Genomic DNA, 8985 nt, shown 5'->3' with positions numbered 1-8985 from the left:
GTTGGAGAAGACTCTTGAGAGTCCCTTGGACTGCAAGCAGATCCAACCAGTCCATTCTAAAGGAGATCAGCCCTGGGATTTCTTTGGAAGGAATGATGCTACAGCTGAAACTCCAGTACTTTGGGCACCTCATGCGAAGAGTTGACTCATTGGAAAAGACCCTGATGCTGGGAGGGATTAGGGGCAGGAGAAGAAGGGGACGACAGAGGATGAGATGGCTGGATGGCATCACCGACTTGATGGACATAAGTCTGAGTGAACTCCAGGCGTTGCTGATGGACAGGGAGGCCTGGCGTGCTGCAGTTCATGGGGTCGCAGAGTCGGACACAGCTGAGCGACTGAACTGAACTGACTGACTGAAGATGTCCATCATCCCCAAATTCACCTATAATTTTAACACAAATCCAAGAAAAAAACTCAGCAGGCTGTTTAGTAGAAACTGACAGGCTGATCCTCAAATTTATATGAAAATGAAAAGGGTCTCAGTTCAGTTCAGTCGCTCAGTCGTGTCCAACTCTTTGCGACCCCATGGACTGAAGCACACCAGGCCTCCCTGTCCATCACCAGCTCCCGGAGTTTACCCAAACTCGTGTCCATTGAGTCACTGATGCCATCCAACCATCTCATCCTGTCGTCCCCTCCTCCTCCCGCCTTCAATCTTTCCCAGCATCAGGACAGCCAAAATGATTTTGAAAAGGGACAAAGTTGGAAGACTTACACTTTTTAATTTTAAGGCTCGTAGAGTAATCAAACTTTTATGGTACTGACATTTAAAAATAGGCAGATTTATGATACAAAACGTACATGGTCAACTGAATTTTGGCAAAGATGCTAAAGTAATTTAATGGGAAACATAAGCTTTTTTCATGAGTAGTGCACAAAAACAGAAACAATAATTTGAGATACAGCCAGAACCATAAATTGTCTAGAAAACAACATGGGCGAATACCTATATGACCTTGGGGCAGGCAGAGATTTCTAACTAGCAAAACCATACAAGAAAACAAACAGATAAACTGGACTTCATCAAAATTTTAAATTTCTGCTCGTTGAAGACACTGGTAAGACAATGAAAAGACAGCCCCAGATTTGGAGAAAATATTTGCAAATATTTTCACAGTGAGATACATTTAGAAAGGTATTACAAAGGGCTAGAATGAAAAAGAGGGATCAATCCGAATGGCGATGAGAATGTGTTGGAATTTGAATCCTCATCCCAAACTGGCGGGTACGTGAAACGGTACAACCGCTTTGGAAATCAGCTCTTTTTAAAGAAGTGAAACATACACCTAGGATACGACCCAGCAATGTCCCTCCTAGGTACTTACCCAGAGAAGCGGAAGGCTACATCTCACATAGAACTGGGTCCAGATGTTCACGGTGGCTCAGGCTGATTTAGCTCCACACTGAAACCAACCCAAATGTCCATCAGCAGGGGGTGAATAAAAGCAACTGTGGTATATCCATGCAAGGGATGTGTGTTGATAATGAACTGGGCGTGGATTAATTTAAAAATAGCAGTGCTGAGTGAGGAGGCAGGGAGGCAGCGGAGAGGAAGCTCGGCGTGAGGGAGTCTGAGTGGGCGGGGTTCCGAGGGAACTCTTAACACTCGAGGGTGAGAGGAATCTCTGAAAAAAAAAAAGCTATGCTGATTGCTTTCTCCTTGGAAGAAAAGTTATGACCAACCTAGACAGCATATTAATAAGCAGAGACATTACTTTGCCAACAAAGGTCCGTCTAGTCAAGGCTATGATTTTTCCAGCGGTCATGTATGGATGTGAGAGTTGGGCTATAAAGAAAGCTGAGCCCCGAAGAATTGATGCTTTTGAACTGTGGTGCTGGAGAAGACTCTTGAGAGTCCCTTGGACTGCAACGAGATCCAATCAGTCCATCCTAAAGGAGATCAGTCCTGAACATTCATTGGAAGCACTGATGCTGAAGCTGAAACTCCAATACTTAAGCTACCTGATGCAAAGAACCAACTCATTGAAAAAGACCCTGATGCTGGGAAAGATTGAGGGCAGGAGGAGAAGGGGACGACAGAGGATGAGACGGTTGGATGGCATCACCGACTCCATGGACGCGAGTCTGAGTGAACTCCAGGAGCTGGTGATGGACAGGGAGGCCGGGCACGCTGCCATCCACGGGGTCACAAAGAGTCGGACACGATTGAGCTACTGAGCTGATGCTGACTGGTTAGTCAAACACAAGAAGGGTAACGGGAGGGCAACAGGCATGATAAGTGTATACAAACGTAGACAGTGAGGAGATCAGTGGGAGGGTGCACAAGAAGAAATCACAGAGGGGCATCAGGAAAGCTTTGAGGTGACGGATGGATGGATACACTCAAGTGCCTTGATCGCACTCTCGGTTTTCACGGTGTAGCTATGCCAACGTTTATTAAATTTTATGCTTTAAAAATGTGCAGATTGTTGTCCGTCTCAAAGCTGTCTTTAAAAGTGAAAAAAAAATCAGCAAGATGAAACTGATGGAAAATATCAGAAAATTTACTTCTGACCAGGGTATTTTTCCAGAATAGGCAAACCAAGAAAACAGTGCCGCAAAATAATACTGAAAAGACAGAGTTCAATAAAGAAAAAGTGGGGAAAAGTGAAAATGCACTCCATAAAAGACACGCAAATGGCCGATAAGTACATGACCAAGTGCCCGCTGTCAGTAGTCATCAGAGAAATGCAAGATGACACCACAGTGAGACAGCCCTTCCCACCCGCTAGAACAGCTGGAACAGTGATAATCCCAGACGCTCTCCAGGCTGTGGATCAATCGACGCTCATCCTTCGCTGGTGGGAGTTTGAAAGGGTACAGTGGCTTCTGAGGTTTGTTCAACAGTTGCTTATAAAATGAGACCACCTCTGTGACCAAGCAATTCAGCTAGGTCTTTATCTAGTTAAAGCAATATGTCCACACACGAAGAAATCTCATATGCAAATATTCACAGGTTTACACCCAAGCTTCAGACTGGAAGTAAACTAAATACCCATTAGAGTAGAACTCATAACTAAATCGTAGTATATCCATAAAGTGGTACCAGTCAACAGTAAAATAAACAAGCCCCAAACGTGAAGATGAAAACAAGTCCTACGGTCTTGATGTCGAATGAATGAAGCTAGACACAAAAGCAATATCCGGAATACATAAAGAACTCATTCAACAGGATAGCAAGCTACCCCCCAAATAATCCAACTTAAAGGGGGGCAAAAGATCTGAATAGGCATTTTTCCAAAGAAGATATATGAATGGCCAATAAGCACATGAAAAATGCTGATCATTACTATTCTTTAGGGAAATGCAAAGCAAAACCACAGTGAGATACCACGTCACACCTGTTAGGATGGCCGTCATCAAAAAGACAAGAACTGAGATGCATTGGCCAGGATATGGAGGAAAGAGAGCTCCTGTGGGAGTGCAAACTGGTGCAGCCGGTATGGAGAACAGTATGGAGGTTCCTAAAAAAATTTAAAAATAGAACTACCATATGGTCCAGTAATTCCTCTTCTGGGAATATATCCAAAAGAAATGAAAACACTTGAAAATATATCTGCACCCCCACATTCAAAGCAGCATTATTTCCAATAGCCAAGATATGAAAGCAACTCATGTGTCCATCGATGGATGAATGCGTAAAGAAAATGTGGTCCATCCATACTTTCCAGGTGGCTGGGTGGTAAAGAATTCGCCTGTCAGTCCAGGACACCGAAGAGATGCAGGTCTGAGATCCCTGGGTCAGGGAGATCCACTGGAGCAGGAAATGGCAACCCACTCCAGTGTTCTTACTTGGGAAATCCCATGGACAGCGGAGCCCGGCGGCTACAGTCCATAAAGTTGCAAGGAGTGAGCCATGTCTGAGCACAGCACAGAAGCCGTCTCCATATATCCCACAATGGAAGACTGTTTACCATATAAGAGAGGAAATCCTGCCATATTTGACAACATAGATGGCCTCTGAGGGCGTGGTGCTAAGTGAAATGTCTGAGAAAGATAAACACCATACGATCTCATTTACCCGTGGAATGAACAACAAACAAAACCAGAAAAAGTCATCAGCTTTGTGGTTACCTCAGGTTACGAGGGGCGGGGGATGAAATTGGAGCAAGGTGGTCAAAGGATACAAGCTTCTAACTGTATGAGAAATAACTACTAGGGATGTAACGCACGGCATGGTATCTACCGTGACCACGGCTACATGGAAACTTATTAGAAGAACAAACCCTAAGACTTTTCATTATAAAGAGAAACCATTTTCAAAACTGTGCAGCCCCTACCAACAACAAGATGGTGGGTCCTCAACAAATTAGACATAGAATTGACATGTTCCAGCAATTTCACTTCTGGGAATATACGGAAAACAACCGAAAGCCGTGTCTTGAAGAGATATCTGTACACTCATTACCTGTCCTGGGTCACCCACACTGACTTTTATGAGAGAGAAATAAAACTCCAGCTGATTTAAGCTTGCTGTTGTTTCTGGGTTTAGCAGCCAAGTTTTTATCCCAGTCAATTCAAAGGATTCGATGAAAGAAAGAATGAGTATTGAAAGGACAGCAAATTAAAAAGGTCCTATGTGACCCAGCAACCCCCCTACTGGGCATATACCCTGAGAAAGCCCCAGTTATAAAAGATACATGTACCCCAACATCCACTGCAGCACTATTTACAGTAACCAGGACGAGGAAGCAACCTCGATGTCCATCGGCAGATAAATGGATACAGAAGATGGGGTTCACATATATACACAATGGAACTTTCAGTTCAGTTCAGTCGCTCAGTCGTGTCCGACTCTTTGCGACCCCATGAATCGCAGCACGCCAGGCCTCCCTGTCCATCACCATCTCCCGGAGTTCACTCAGACTCACGTCCATCGAGTCCATGATGCCATCCAGCCATCTCATCCTCTGTCGTCCCCTTCTCCTCCTGCCCCCAATCCCTCCCAGCACCAGAGTCTTTTCCAATGAGTCAACTCTTTGCATGAGGTGGCCAAAGTACTGGAGCTTCAGCTTTAGCATCATTCCTTCCAAAGAAATCCCAGGGCTGATCTCCTTCAGAATGGACTGGTTGGATCTCCTTGCAGTCCAAGGGACTCTCAAGAGTCTTCTCCAACACCACAGTTCAAAAGCATCAATTCTTTGGCACTCAGCTTTCTCCACAGTCCAGCTCTCACATCCATACATGACCGCTGGAAAAACCATAGCCCTGACAAGACGGACCTTAGTCACCAAAGTAATGTCTCTGATTTTGAATATGCTACCTAGGTTGGTCATAACTTTTCTTCCAAGGAGTAAGCGTCTTTTAATTTCATGGCTGTAGTCACCATCTGCAGTGATTTTGGAGCCCCCAAAAATAAAGTCTGACACCGCTTCCACTGTTTCCCCATCTATGTCCCATGAAGTGATGGGACCGGATGCCATGATCTTCGTTTTCTGAATGTTGAGCTTTAAGCCAACTTTTTCACTCTCTTCTTTCACTTTCATCAAGAGGCTTTTACTTCCTCTTCACTTTCTGCCATAAGGGTGGTGTCATCCGCATATCTGAGGTTATTGATATTTCTCCCGGCAGTCTTGATTCCAGCTTGTGCTTCTTCCAGTCCAGCGTTTCTCATGATGTACTCTGCATAGAAGTTAAACAAGCAGGGGGACAATATGCAGCCTTGACGCACTCCTTTTCCTATTTGGAATCAGTCTGTTGTTCCATGTCCAGTTCTAACTGTTGCTTCCTGACCTGCATACAGATTTCTCAAGAGGCAGGTCAGGTGGTCTGGTATTCCCATCTCTTGAAGAATTTTCCACAGTTTATTGTGATCCACACAGTCAAAGGCTTTGACATAGTCAATAAAGCAGAAATAGATGTTTTCTGAAACTCTCTTGCTTTTCGATGATCCAGCGAATGTTGGCAATTTGATCTCTGGTTCCTCTGCCTTTTCGAAAACCAGCTTGAACATTTGGAAATTCACGGTTCATGTATTGCTGAAGCCTGGCTTGGAGAATTTTGAGCATTACTTTATTAGCGTGTGAGATGAGTGCAATTGTGTGGTAGTTTGAGCATTCTTTGGCATTGCCTTTCTTTGGGATTGGAATGAAAACTGACCTTTTCCAGTCCTGTGGCCACTGCTGAGTTTTCCCAATTTGCTGGCATATTGAGTGCAGCACTTTCACAGCATCATCTTTCAGGATTTGAAATAGCTCAACTGGAACTCCATCACCTCCACGAGCTTTGTTCATAGTGATGCTTTCTAAGGCCCACTTGACTTCACATTCCAGGATGTCTGGCTCTAGGTGAGTGATCACACCATTGTGATTATCTGGGTTGTGAAGATCTTTTTGTACAGTTCTTCTGTGTATTCTTGCCACCTCTTCTTAATATCTTCTGCTTCTGTTAGGTCCATACCATTTCTGTCCTTTCTTGAGCCCATCTTTGCATGAAATGTTCCCTTCGTGTCTCTAATTTTCTTGAAGAGATCTCTAGTCTTTCCCATTCTGTTGTTTTCCTCTGTTTCTTTGCATTGATCGCTGAGGAAGGCTTTCTTATCTCTCCTTGCTATTCTTTGGAACTCTGCATTCAGATGCTTATATATTTCCTTTTCTCCTTTATTTTTCACTTCTCTTCTTTTCTCAGCTATTTGTAAGGCCTCCCCAGGCAGCCATTTTGCTTTTTTGCATTTCTTTTCCATGGGGATCGTCTTGATCCCTGTCTCCTGTACAACGTCACGAACCTCATTCCATAGTTCATCAGGCACTCCATCTATCAGATATAGTCCCTTAAATCTATTTCTCACTTCCACTGTATAATCATAAGAGATTTGCTTTAGGTCATACCTGAATGGTCTGGTGGTTTTCCCTACTTTCTTCAATTTAAGTCTGAATTTGGCAATAAGGAGCTCATGATCTGAGCCACAGTCAGCTCCCAGTCTTGTTTTTGCTGACTCTATAGAGCTTCTCCATCTTTGGCTACAAAGAATATAATCAATCTGATTTCGGTGTTGGAATATTACTAATTACTAACAGTAAATAATATTAATAATATTCAGTGTTGGAATGGAATATTACTCAGCCATAAAAAGAATGAATTTGAGTCACTTTTAGTGAGGTGGATGAACCTAGAGCCTGTTATACAAAGTGAAGTAAGTCAGAAAGAGGAAAACAAATATGGTATTAATATATTAGCACATATGTATGGAATCTAGAAGAATGGTACTGATGAGCCTGTTTGCAAAGAAGGAATGGAGAGGCAGATGGAGAGAATGGCTTGTGGACACAGTCAGGGAAGGAGGGAGAGGCGTGGAGAAACTATCGTGTGCAAAATGGGTAGCTGGTGAGGAGTCGAGTGACACAGGGAGCCGAGTCTGGCCCTCTGTGATGACCTAGAGGGGTGGGGTGAGGGGAGGGGTGGGACTCTCAAGAGACAGGAGATGGATGCATAATTATGGCTGATCTGCATTGTTGCAGAAACCAAGACAGCATTGTAAAAAATTTTTAAATAATGATTTATTAAAAAATTAAATTGTTAAAAAAAACACAAAAAAATAAAAAACATGAAAAAAGGGAGGTCTAATACACAGAAGATATAGACTCCCTTAGAGGGAGTCACCTCTCTGCCAGCCCCCAGTCTCGAGTTGCCCTCCCTCTGCACAAATTTCCAGCACAGCCAAGGCATCCTGGGAAACCGGCCCACGATCAGAAGGAATCTGGGAGCACTGACGAATGATCAGGTTGGCGGTCCTGGATGGATGCCGAGGTTGGGAAACAAATGGGACTAATTGCCTTGAATGCATCTGACCTAGCTTCCCCCTCCCTTGAAAGTGAGAGGGCACTAAACCTCGTCCCAGTAATCACGCCCATGCTTCAGCCGTCATGGTTGCAGATCAAGAGCAAACCAGAAAAGGAGAAAAGAAGCCTCAGGTAGGGACTGCGACTAAGGGGACACCCGCACTGGAGAGGCAACTGACCAACAGAATTAAGGGTGACCTGTGCTTTGCTTAGCAACTTGGGGGCGGAAATAAAGTCCCCCTCTGGTTTTTGAAACTAAAATAGCCTTCAGTCTGCACCTGCTAGGTAAGCATGACTTTTTGGAAGATGGTGAAGAATTAATCCAGCAATTCAAAGGAACTCTCGAAAGAGAGCTGGATCCAGCCTCGCACAGGGTGCGAGTTGGTCGGGATTTCTTCCGTCCCTGCCACACTGAGAGTTTCTGTGGAGCCCCAGTCCCTTGCAGCCTGGCCCTGGGCCAGTGTTCGGGCCACAGCGCTGTCCCACACTCTTTAAGGCCTGGGCTCCTAATCTCGTGTTGAGCCGTCGTCCCCAGATCACGCCCACCGTGCTGGGCATTCTTAGCGTAAGTACCATATACACTCCTCTGCCAACACATACAACTAGGCCTGGTGTTGAGCCCTGGTTGGGATGGCCCAGGGGTGATGTCCCCGTTGATGGCTCTACATGTCCATTCTTGCAAGGGGTGTCCAGTCAGGAACACCCCAACTGGTTAGACGGGTTAGTGTGTGCTGTGTGTGCTCTCAGCTGCTCACTTGCTTCAGACTCTTTGTGACCCCATGGACTACAGCCTGTCCAGCTCCTCCATTCATGGGACTTCCCAGGCAAGGATACTGCAGTAGGCTGCCTTGTCCTCCTCCAGGGGATCTTGCCTACACGGGGATCGAACCTGCATCTCTCGGGTGTCCTGCATTGGCAGGCGGATTCTCCATCACTGTGTCACCTGGGAAGTCCTAAACCGGAGAATTCTTCGCACTCAGCCTTCTTTAGGTCCAGCTCACCACTATGTAATGGCAGCTATTTTCTCCCATTCTCTGGGTGGCCCAGGTGGGTCCTTTTAACACCAGGGGGTGCTGGGCAGGCAATTCCTCCGACCTACACCGGATCAGTCTAGGCTTCTGGCAGGTGGGAATTAGTCTTCTCTCCTCTCCCAGCAGGGGCACCTCCGAGGCCCACAGGAAAGATGAGAGCGATTCCACCCAAA

This window comes from Ovis aries, chromosome 19 (assembly GCF_016772045.2).
Source record: "Ovis aries strain OAR_USU_Benz2616 breed Rambouillet chromosome 19, ARS-UI_Ramb_v3.0, whole genome shotgun sequence".
Classification (NCBI taxonomy): domain Eukaryota; kingdom Metazoa; phylum Chordata; class Mammalia; order Artiodactyla; family Bovidae; genus Ovis; species Ovis aries.
The sequence above is the reverse complement of the archived record's forward strand: the minus strand, read 5'-3'. Positions refer to the sequence as shown.